Genomic DNA, 12,515 nt, shown 5'->3' with positions numbered 1-12,515 from the left:
TTCCTTGTGATTTCTTTTTTGACTCATTGATTATTTAGGAATACATTGTTAAATTTCTCTGTATTTGTCAATTTCTCAGGTTGCTTTCTGTTACTAATTTCCAGTTTCAATCCATTGTTGGGAGCCTCGTGCCTAGAAGGGGTTAACCCTATAGAGCAACAGTTCTTGGGAGCCTCTTCAACCGAGGACTTTCATGGGTGGCGAGCTCGAGTGCCACTGTTTTTCCCTGGTGATTGTTATGAGAACATGGTAAGGTTTGGCTTGTTGCCATTGTAGCTGCTGTCTCAAGACTAAGTTAATAAGGCTCCTATGTTTTGTGAATATTGAGTTATGGCCTAAGTGTCCAAACCATGAAGGTCAAGGCTGTCTGATATCTCTGCATGGCCAGCTACTCTCAGGCCAAAATAGAAACTAGCACCAGATGTACAGGAGGTGATTCCCTTACTGTGTGGTATAAATCAGAACTCTGCAAAATAAACTTTGGCACTATGGGACATCATCCTTGGTGCTCCTCCTGCCCCCATCTCTTTGTCTCTTAATTTCTTTTCACCATCCTCTTACCGTCATGTTCCTGGTCAGTTTGTCGCGCTGGCCGCGACAATCCATTGTGATCAAAGAACATAAATTATGTGATTTCAATTCTTTTAGATTTACTGAAGCTTGTTTTAGGGACTAACTTGTGGTATCTCCTGGAGAACGTTTCATTGCTTGAGAAGAAATTGTTGTTTTTATGCTTTCGGGTTGCCAGCTAGGTCTAGGTTGTTAATAGTGTTGGTTAAGTCTTCTTTTTCCTGCTTATCTTCTGCCTGCTTTTTCTGTCCATTATTGTAAATGGAGGCTGAAGCATCCAGCTATGATTGTTGAATTTCCTATTTCTCTCCTCAATTTTATCAGCCTTTGTTTCACATATTTTGAAGCTCTGTTGTTAGGTGCATGTGTTTTTGTAATTATTATAACTTCTTTATGGATTGACCATTTCATAAGTGTAAAATGTCCCTATATATATGTAGTACTATATTATTCTTTTAAAGTCTCTTATCTTATATTAGTGTAGCCATCCCATCTCTCTGATGGCTCTTATTTGCTTGTATTTTTTTCCATCCTTTTACTTTCAACCCATTTGTGTCTTTGAATCTAAAGCTGGTCTCCTGACACCTAAACTAATATAACTGTATATTAATTTGGCTTCAGTAAAAAAAATACAGTATGTCTCCTGTAGACAACACATAGTTAGATCATGTCTTTTTATTCATTCCGCTAGTCCCTGTTTTTTTATTGGATTGTTTAATCCATTCACAATTAATGTTATTATTAATATAATTGGATTTATGTATGCCATTTTACTTTTTGTTTTTTATACTCATGTCTTTTTTGTTCTTCTATTTCTCCTTTACTGCTTTCTTTTGCATTAAGCAAATACTTTCTAGTGTAGCATCTAATTTCTCCAAGAATTTTTCACTATTATATTTCAGTAATTTTCTTAGTAATTGTTCTATCATTTACCATACACATCTTAACTTCTCAGAATCTAATTCAGACTTATACTAATTTAGGTTAGTATAATATATAGAAATGTTTCTCCTAAATAGCTCTATATTGTTTTGCTTTCTTTTGTGCTATTATTATTACAGATATTCATCTATAAAATGTTACAAATTTAATGATACATTGTTATAATTATTATTTTGTACCATTTTATCTATTAATGCAATTGAGAAAAAAGGAGGGCTAGTATATATTCAGAGGGATTATTTCTCAAGTAACAGTCAATAAATATTTGTTTAATGAATTATAGTGAACCAGAAAGAAAGAAAATGTAGTTCAAGAAGAAAAATGTGATCAACTATGTCAAAGGCTGCTATGAGGATGATGAAAGCTGAGAGTTGATCACCGGGTTTGTTAATATGGTGGATTAGTGGAATTCTGGTTAAAAGCCTAATTAGTGTGGATTCTAGGGCATATGGAAGCTGAGGAAGTAGAAGAAGTAGACCACTCTCTGGGAGTAGTTTACTATGAAAAGGAACAGAGAAATGGGACTTAGAGGAAAATATGAGGCCAACAGAAAATGTTTTAAAAGCTGAAAGATAGGGGCGCCTGGGTGGCTCAGTGGGTTAAGGCCTCTGCTTTCAGCTCAGGTCATGGTCCCAGGGTCCTGAGATCAAGCCCCGCATCGGGCTCTCTGCTCGGTGGGGAACCTGCTTCTTCCTCTCTCTCTCTCTGCCTACTTGTGATCTCTGTCAAATAAATAAATTAAATCTTTGGGAAAAAAAAAAAAAAGGTGAAAGATAGTGGAGCATTTGGTATGCTAAAGGTAACTCAATAGGGAAGTTTGCGTGTAAGTTAGTGAAAAGAAGGTCAGCATCCAAGTTGAAAGTTGCCTGAGGTTGAAGAATGAGCAGTTCATCTGTTGGATATTGGGATGTTAACAAGGAGATTTTTTTTTCCTCTGAATTAAACAAAACCAGAGACAACCTTAAATCTGATAATTTAACAAAAGCCACCAGACACACACCAAAGAACCACTACAGAGGTGTCTAAGCCTGGATTATGGAGTGGCCATCATCTCACCCCTACTTGGGGACTATGCTGTTCATATGGTAGCTATTAGTAATATGCAGCTGCTTAAATATAAATTAATTAAAATTAAATACCATTTAGCAAGTTCAGCTCTTTAGTTGCACTGACTACATTGTGAATGCTCAATACCACACAGTGTTAGTGCTATTTCATTGAACAGCTCAAATATAGAATTATTTTCAGCATTGCCTGAAGTTCTGTTGGACAGCATTGGTCTAGAACAGGAGGTAGAGGGAAAAAATGGCCAGAGTAGGGGTTTCTCAGCCTATGTGGAGAATGCTCTACATTCCCCCACTCTGTTGCATCACTGATTCTTTTCCCCAAATTGTATGCTTGTATGTCCTCCAGATCTGCTGCTTTTTCCTGGGCTGATTGGAGCAGGAACTGGAAAGGAACTGGAGAGAGATGGTGGGTGGTGGGAAGACAGAAGGTTAACACTCAGATAGGAGTGGAGAAACCCTCTCTTCTAAATGACTCCCCAAGCATGGGTTAGTGAAAACTTGGTAGACACATTGGTATCTGCTGGTTCTTTTTTGGCTTTTAATTCTTTGATTACTTTTTTAAGTACACAATGAAATACATAAACACATTCCTTAAGAGGTACATTTTAAAGTTTTGCCTTGATCTTCATTGTCCTTCATCTTGAACAAAACATTAATTTGGGCATCATTTTGGGCATCAGAAGAAAGTTAAGGTGCCTGGGCGGCTCAGTTGGTTAGGTGTCTGCCTTCAGCTCAGGTCATGATCTCAGGATCCTAGGAGGGAGCCCCACTTTGAGCTGCTTTTCCCTCCTCCCTCTGCCTGTCCACTTTCCCCCACTCATGTGCCCTCTCACTCTCTCAAATAAATAAATAAATAAAATGGTAATAAAAAAAAGAAATGAAAAATGAAAATTAAGGGGAAGAACAGAATCTGCTGGGAGAAAGATACTTTGGCGGCCGCCATCTGTCTCTGCCTGCAGAGGTGCATACTAGACCTTCTATCACACTGTGCTTGGATGCCTCTAGTCACTTGCTCACTCTTTTGCTAATATGTAACAGCAGGTCTTCAGGAAAAAAGCAATAACCTGTACTCATTGCTTCAAGTTTCATTCCATATGTAGGTTTTTTTTAAAAAGTTAATTATTAAAGATTACATTAAAATCTTATTTTATGTTTTCTAGCACCTTTGACATGATTATTTTAGCAATACTTAATAATGTTTTCATTCCCACAATCCTCTTTATGTTGTCTTGAAGTGGATCCTTATGCCTACTAAATTATTTTGTTCTCCAACAGTGCTCCTGCTGAAAAACTGGGGTCTGATAATTCATTCCTTTCATTAGTTTATAAATTTTTGCTACAGTTATTGCTAAAGCCTGAGTTAATGGAGATGTTTGTGTAATAGATGCACCCATCAACCAAATAACAAGGTCTTATTTGAAAATCTTTCAAAAATAAATACTCATTAACAAATTCAGAATGTATTTGCTGAGAACCTATTATACCGTCCAGGCTCCAGGGATATAGCAGCAAAGAAGAGAGAACTGTTAGGGTCCGTAATGAAAGGAGCGAGACTGACACAAAGCGAAAGTCAGGCAAAGCTTTATTTCACACCAAGCACTGAGAATCAAACTGACCAGTCAGGGCCATCTCTTACAAAGAGGTGACCCCTCCCAGCCTCACAGACTAACTTTTATAGATGTGGTTGAGCCTGGCTTATCCACAGGTGGCCAATGAGATTGCAATACACAGGGAAAACTGCACAGTCATGCTAGGTTGGCAATACGGGTGGCCAGTTGAATTTCAGTTTACCATAGTAAATATATGTGCGCCCTACTGATTGGATGTCTCCACCCGGCCTGGCCCGCCCTTGTATCTGGGCTTTGCAAGTAAGTTCCTCTGGGAGGGGCAGGGTCAATCTAAGTTCACAACCAAATGGCTCCCTCTGGCTAACCAGGCCCTTACAAGAACTTCTGTCCTCATGAAGCTTCCATTCTAATGTGGAAAGACAGATAATAAAGAAATATTAAATATTTGGGGCACCGTGGTGGCTCAGTGGATTATGCGTCTGCCTTTGGCTCAAGTCATGATCCCAGGGTCCTGGGATTGAGCCCTAAATCGGGCTCCCTGCTCAGCGGGGAACCTGCTTCTCCCTCTTCTCCCCACTCATGCTCTCTCCCACTATCTCTTTCCTTCGCGCGCGCGCGCGCTCTCTCTCTCTCTCCCTCAAAAACAAAAAACAAAAAACACACTTTAGAAAATAATAAAAATTTTAAAAAAAGAAATGTTAAATATTTGATTTCAAGTCAGGCAGCGGTAAGCATTTGCTGGGGGTGGGGAAAGGGAGGACAAGGGAATAGTAGAAAATGCTTGTGAGTAGTCAGAGACATTGTCTCTGTAAAACGTCACTGCTATTTTAGCAAAAGCACTGGAATCAGTCACACAGAAATCTGGGTACCGAGCATCCAAGGTAGAAGACAAAGCAAGGGTAAACATGGAGGAGGCATCTTGCTGGCTGTGGCTGGGGGATGGAAGGTAGAGAGTCAGAGGCAAGGAGATTCGTTCTTCACCCGGAGCTGGACCATGTAGGGTCTTGTAGACCATGGTAAGGATTCTGGATTTCATGAGACAGGATTGGCCTCAAAATAATTCCTTTGGGATGGGAAGGAAAAAGTTGGCAGAGATACTAATGAAACAAGAATAGTCAAATATAGATAACTGAATGAGAGTTCATCATTCTCTACTTTTGTGTATCTTCACACATTTTTTTAAAAAAAGATTTCAATTATTTATTTATTTGAGAAAGAAAGAGAGAGAGAGAGCATGCGCAGGTGGGGGTGGAGGAGGGAGAAGAACAATCCCTACTGAGCACAGAGCCCAGCCAGAGGTCTGATCTCAGGACCCTGAGATCCTGAACTGAGCCAAAATCAAGAGTCAGCTGCTGGGGCGCCTGAGTGGCTCAGTGGGTTAAAGCCTCGGCCTTCAGCTCAGGTCATGATCCCAGGGTCCTGGGATCGAGACCCGCATCACAGAGAGCCTGCTTCCTCCTCTCTCTCTCTCTGCCTGCCCCTCTGCCTACTTGTGATCTCTCTCTGTCAAATAAATAAATAAAATCTTAAAAAAAAAAAAAAGAGTCAGCTGCTTAACTGACTGAGCTGCTCAGACGCCCTTTATATATTTTCTTAAAATAATTTTTAAAGCATTAGAGAGAAGAACTCACAAATTAAGCTGCCCCTCACTCAGAATCTTCATTACTGTTTGTTTTAATTAATTTGATAATTATAGAGCTATTACTTATTTATTTTTCTGCTTTTTTAGTTTACCCTGCCTAGGTTTTTGTGTTGGGTGTTTAATTTATTTTACATTTTTTCATTTTCTTGAATGTATTTAATAATTTTTTTTCTTTTTCCTATTTTTAAAGATTTTATTTACTTATGACAGAGATAGCGAGACAGGGAACACAAGAAAGGGAGCAGCAGGCAGCAGGCAGAGGGAGAAGCAGGCTTCCCACTGAGCAGGGAGCTGGATATGGGGCTTGATCCCAGGATGCTGGGATCATGACCTGAGGCAACGGTAGACACTTAATGACTGAGCCACCCAGGCACCCCAATAAAAATTTCTTTCTGTTAGCTGCTTTAGCTATATTGTATAGATTCTGCTATGTCAGTAGAAATTATTCTTGTATTTGAGAAATTTTGCAGTTTCTCATTACTTCAGCATTGCGTAGCTTTTTTAGCTTTCCAGGAGCCATGCTTTTTTTTTTTTTTTTTTGGCTTGTTATTAATTTCCAGTTTTATTGCATTGTGGTCAAAGATCACTGTTATATAATCTCTATATGGAGAAATTTATTAAAGATCCTATTGTGATTCAAGAGATGGTCAAATTTTATGTCTTCCATGACATTTGAAAAGGTGTATTTTCTATCATGGAATTCAGAGTTCAATATATACTTGCCACTTTTACCTTCTTGGTGAGATGATGTTTAGAACTTCTAGATCCGTCTTAAGTTTTATTAGTTCTCCCAGTCAGTCTTCATTAGAGAGCTAGGTGTGTTTAACATTCCTACTATCCTAGGTCTCTGCGTGTTTTTACTTTTGTCTCTGATGGTTTCTACTATATGATACTTAGGGGAGGTTTTGAGCTACAGATAGTAATAACTCTGATGTATTCTCTCATGATTTGTAGCGTCTAGAGATATCTTTTACAGAAACTTTGAGTCTTTATTTTTTCAGATATCACTCTTATCTCTCCTTCTTTCTTATTTCTCCTTGCTTGTTATATCTGTCTATCATTTTACTTTCAATCTTTTGAAATCTTTGCATTTTAAGTGTGTGTCTTTATTTTTTTTTAAAGATTTATTTATTTATTTTAGAGAGAGGGAGAGCAGAGGGGAGGGGCAGAGAGAGAGAGGGAGAAGGAGTCTTAGGCAGATTCTGTGCTGAGTGCAGAGCCCACGTGGGACTCGATCTTACAACCCTAAGATCACACCTGAGCAGAAAACAAGAGTTGGATGCTCAACTGTGTCACCCAGGCACCCCAATGGGGTCTCTTGCACATATTATGAGATAGTTGGGTTTTTTTTTTAAAGATTTTTTATTTATTTGACACAGAGAGAAATCACAAGTAGACAGAGAGGCAGGAAGAGAGAGGCAGGGGAACAGGCTCCCCGTTGAGCAGAGAGCCTGACGTGGGGCTCGATCCAGGACCCTGAGATCATGACCTGAGCTGAAGGCAGAGGCTTAACCCATGAGCTACCCAGGTGCCCCAAGATAGTTATTTTTTGATAGTTCATTTGAAATCTCTTTAAATTGGGAGTTAAGTCCATTTTCATTTAGGAATATGATTAGTATGTTTGATCACTTAGGAGGAAAGAAATGATCAGATGAAGTGTAGCTTCTTCTTGGGTTGAAATCCACACATTGTTATGGTAGTAAGGCAGCTACTTTTGTTGCGTATGGGGGAGGAGGAAAGTGGTGTTCCAGAGACTGCACTCCTTGAACCCTGCTGTGGACAATGCCAAGACTGGTGGAGGGATAGTAGCAGAGTGTAGAGGATGATGGAATGATGGCATGGTGTCGCTAATGTCTAGTCACCTTTCTTACACAATAATTAAATTTCTAGTTGGATAAATTAGAAACATGACTGCCCAGTGACTCTTACATTCTAGCGTCTCTTGCAATTAGGCATGGGACTAATCACATGGGATGTGAATAAATTTGATGTATGCAGATGTATGCTTTTAAGTCTTGCTTCCGAAATGTAAGAGCCATGCTCTCCATCCTCCATCCCATTCCCCCTTTCTACTCTCATTTTGGCTAAAATACAGATGAGAAACCATAACCCAGGGCAAGCATCGCCTTGGACCACAATCTAAAAACTGCAACTTGAGGATGACCCAGATTTCTGACATTATTGGGGTGTCCTACCAGCTCTGAATCCCTGATCTGGATGTTTATGTGTAAAAGAAATAAGGTCCTCTGTTGTTAAGCCACCACGTTTTGTGGACACCTGATGAAGACAGTCTGACACAGATGCTCTTAACAAAGAGCACATAGACTTGTGGGCATTCCCTCCAGTCCTGTGTAGGGCAGTGCGGAAACTGGAGGAGAAGCAACTTCCTGGGATCAAGACCCCTTCAATTCAGTGTATAAGGGTTTCCACCTGAGTACAGAAGACTGAGCTCTCTCTTGTGTCTTTCTTCAATCTGAGATGCCCATTGCAGTGTTAGATAAATATGAAAGAGAATACGAGTCCAGCCAGCAGTTGATGAATGATGTAAATTTCTATATGTTGGATAGAAGATGGAGGAGGAAACTGAGTGGACAAAATCACAGCCCGAGTAAGAGGAGAGAGACCGCCCAGAAGAACCCTAGATAGGTTCTATATTCAGAGATGGTAGACACCAGGAATGCAAGGGTGAGAAGTGGGGATGAAAACAAGAAGACCAGTTAACAGATTGCATCACAAATAGTCCACATTTACTCCCCCTCTCTTCCCTACCTATTCAGTGTCTAGAGATTCAGTGCACTCCCTATCAAAATCACAATGGAATTTTTTTCACAGAGATAGAAAAATCCATCCTAAAATTAATATGAAGCCACAAGAGCACCCCAGATACCCAAAACAATCTTGAGAAAGAAAGAAAAAGCTGGAAGCCTCACACTTTCCAACTTCAAAAAACATACATACTCAGGGGTGCCTGGGTGGCTTAGCTGCTTAGGTGTCTGACTCTTGCTTTCGGCTCAAGTCATGATCTCAGGGTCCTGGAATGGAGCCCTGAATCAGGCTCCCTGCTCAGTGGGGAGTCTGCTTGAGAATTTTCTCTCTTCTTGTCCCTCTGCCCCACCCCCGCCACTTGCATGCATGTGCGTGTACACTCTCTCTCTCTCAGAATAAATAAATAAATCTTTTAAAGAAAACGTATTACAAAGCTACAGTCATCAAAACAATATGATACTGGGGTATGGACAGAAATATAGGACAATGGAGCATAACAGAGAGTCCAGAAATAAAAACCACATATGTGTGGTCAAATAATCTTGGACAAGGGTTCTAAGACTGCACAATGGGGAAAGGATAGTTTCTTCAACAGATGGTGCTGGGAAAATTGGACAGCCACCTACAGAAGAATGAAATCAGATCCTTATCTTAGCCCATACACAAAAATCAACTCAAAAGAGCTAAAAGGCTTACACATAAGGCCTGAAACTATCAAATACCTAGCAGAAAACATAGAACAAAACCTTGATGATATTGGTCTCAGCAATCATTCCTCGGTTATGACACCAAAAATGTAGGCAAAAAAAGCAAATATAGACAAGTGGGACTACATTAGAGTAAAAACCTTCCAGGCAGCAAAGGACGTCATCAACATATTAAAAAGGTAACTTGCAGAATGGGAGAAAATATATGCAAACATGTATCTGATAAGGAGTTAATCTCCAAAGTGGGTAAGAAGCTCCTATAACTCAACAAAAAAGAAGCAATTATCCTATTTAAAAATGGACAAAAGAGGGGCACCTGGGGAGCTCAGTCAGTTAAGCATCTGCCTTCAGCTCAGGTCATGACCCCAGGGTCCTGGGATAGAGCCCCATGTTGGGCTCCCTGCTCAGTAGAGACCCTGCTTCTTTCTTTCTCTTCCTCTGCCCCTCTCCACCTCTCATTCTCTCTCTTTCTCTCTCAAATAAATAATAGATAATAGACAGATTAATTAAATTAATTAATTAACTAAAACTGTAAACATAAAGATAGAACAATCATGGTATAATTACAAATATGGGCAAATTGTGTTTGCTGTTAGAGAGGACGCTTGAAACAATTGGTTGGTTGCAAATTCTGTCATGTTTTCACTTCAGATCATTATTATGTTTTATGCCAAAAGCTCTGTTATTTTAAAAAAATGGATGACCCTATTTTCTGTGTATTTATCAGTAAGGTATGATAAATAAACACACTTGAATTTGGGGAGTCTGAATTGCTTTAGGAAATCATTCTATTATGGAGTTTTATCTTACATTGTTCAAGTTTTCTAAAACACAGACAGTAAAAGAAGGATAATGGAAGCACAACTTAAGAAGATTGTTTTCAGGAAGTGCAGGCAGGTGTCACAGGCCCCGGAGCGGGGAGTATATCATCAACAAGCCAACTAATTCCCACTCTCTCTAATTCTCTCTCCCTCACTCCTATCTCTATTCTCAGCCTGTCCTACTTCTCTGCAGACGTCTTTTCTCTGACTCTCCATGTTCATGGCTAATGGTAAATATGTCACATCTTCAGAATTTATATAGCCTGTGATCAAATCATCGGTTGGGATTTGCGGCACCTCTGAATTCCAGCCCCAGACCCTTACAAGAAATATCAGCCCCATTTGGCTTCATCGGTAAATCTGAAGCCAAACATCTCCAGGGTGGTGGTGTTCGTCGTGGCTTTGCCTGCTATGAACAGAGAGGACATTCGAGAACAGGAAAAACACTCCAAAGGTTCCCACTGCATCTTTGTGTATTCCGGCGGTGTCTGTGCACACAATGTTGATGGCCCAGCTCTACCTGGACAGCTTCCAATTTGTTTTCTTGCAATTTGTTTAGCGTATGGGTGATTTATGGGTTGTGGAGTGCTGGGAAAAGTCTGGTGATTTGTGTTTACGGCAAAGAAAGCTGTGTTTGAATATTTAAGCAATGTCAATATAGGGCAGGGGAAGGCATGATTTAAATGGTGTTTGTGAAGATAATTTTAGCATCTATTGTACCGAAGACAAAACAAATAACCTTTGTTCTTGGAGGATAAGGGAAGAGATAAATAGAGTTTTCAAAAGTGACTTTAAAAAAAGAAAAACTCTAAGGATCAAGGTTTACTTACATTGCCCTTATTTCAAGGTCAAAGAGATAGAAAAATTTAGAGGTTGAGAGGCCCAAGAGAAAGTCAGTCTTTATTTATTTTTTTTAAGATTTTTAATTTTATTTTATTTATTACTTTGACAGAGAGATCACAAGTAGGCAGAGAGGCAGACAGAGAGAGAGGGGAAAGCAGGCTCCCTGCTGAGCAGAGAGCCCAATGCGGGGCTGGATCTCAGGACCCTGGGATCATGACCTGAGCTGAAGGCAGAGGCTTTAGCCCACTGAGCCACCCAGGCGTCCAGGATCTTATTCCTTCTTTTTTTTTTTTTTTTTTTTAAAGATTTTATTTATCTATTTGACAGAGAGAGATCACAAGTAGGCAGAGAGGCAGGCAGAGAGAGAGAGAGAGGAGGAAGCAGGCTCCCCGCTGAGCAGAGAGCCCGATGCGGGACTCGATCCCAGGACCCTGAGATCACGACCTGAGCCAAAGGCAGCGGCTTAACCCACTGAGCCACCCAGGCACCCCTATTCCTTCTTATCTGTATCAGGACTCATACTGCGCCACGAGTTCTGGGTTGCAAAAGAGGATTTATTTTTTGCACTTGATCTAAGTCTTTGTTCACAAACTAAACAAAAACAGCACAAGTGCAATGAAAGTCAGTCTTTTTTGAGGAAATATGACTGTTGGAGAAGACTTCCAAACAAAAGAAAAAAAATCTATTCATTATATATGTCATGAGTAGTTAATTTTCAGTAGAAAGCAAAGAAACAGAGAGTGCTGAAAGGTAAGAAGAAATAAATGAAGAGCCAGAGAAGCCTGTTTAGGCCAGTTTTAGAGAATAAATAAAAAGGGAAAATTGATATAGATTTATACCTCAAGTTCATCTGGAAGAAAAAAAAAGTGATTGATAAAAATGGCCAGAATATCTTTAAAGAGAAAGAACAAGGAGAAAAACACGTTCATCCTGATCTAAACATGAATTGAACACCAGCAAGAGTTAAGATCGAGTTGCACTGGTCAAAAACCTAATAAATGGATCAATAAAGCAACGGGTACTGAAAGAGACCTGAAAATTTAAAAAAAGAATGCTCAAAATAAGATAAAGGACATATCACAAACCAGTGGTAAACTAATAGGGGGAAAAGTTAGATCCTTGCTTTATGTTACATGCCCCCCAAACCCCCCCCCCCCAAAACAAAAACCCAACTCAGCTGAAAAGAATTAATGGAAACAAAACAAAGTAAAGAAGTATTTTTAAGACAAACTAGGGGAAAAGTAGGTGGATATTAGCTGGATTTGGATGGGGAATGGCTTCTTTAGCTTGAAAGCAAGGGAGGAAATGACAGTCACTCAGCCTTGCTGTGTCCCTCTGCCCAGGGGAGAGCTGCCTGACCACAAAGTGAGACCTGACTTTCTTGCACCGGGGAAGGGTACCCTACATAGATCTGAAGTGGCAGGGTCAGGACCCGATGGCCAAAAGCAGTGTTTCTCACACTGGGATCAGTAGAGTGGCTATATCGGAATTTCCTGTGGTAAACTGTGAGTGACTAAATGAATGAATGAATGAAGAGAAAGAAAAAGGAAGGAAGGAAGAAAAAGAAAAGTAGGAAGGAATGAAGGAAG

At 39.9% G+C, this 12,515-nt stretch overlaps 1 non-coding gene across 1 annotated transcript; it reads right to left on the bottom strand.

The window, feature by feature from the left end:
• Positions 1 to 11,415: 11,415 nt before the first annotated feature.
• Positions 11,416 to 11,541, bottom strand: LOC132022933 (small nucleolar RNA SNORA40). Its single transcript, XR_009405816.1, has one exon. It is a non-coding gene; the product is annotated as a small nucleolar RNA SNORA40 (small nucleolar RNA).
• Between the last annotated feature and the right edge of the window lie 974 nt (positions 11,542 to 12,515).

Source organism: Mustela nigripes, chromosome 7, assembly GCF_022355385.1.
Source record: "Mustela nigripes isolate SB6536 chromosome 7, MUSNIG.SB6536, whole genome shotgun sequence".
Classification (NCBI taxonomy): domain Eukaryota; kingdom Metazoa; phylum Chordata; class Mammalia; order Carnivora; family Mustelidae; genus Mustela; species Mustela nigripes.
This window is presented reverse-complemented; position numbering and strand designations above follow the sequence as displayed.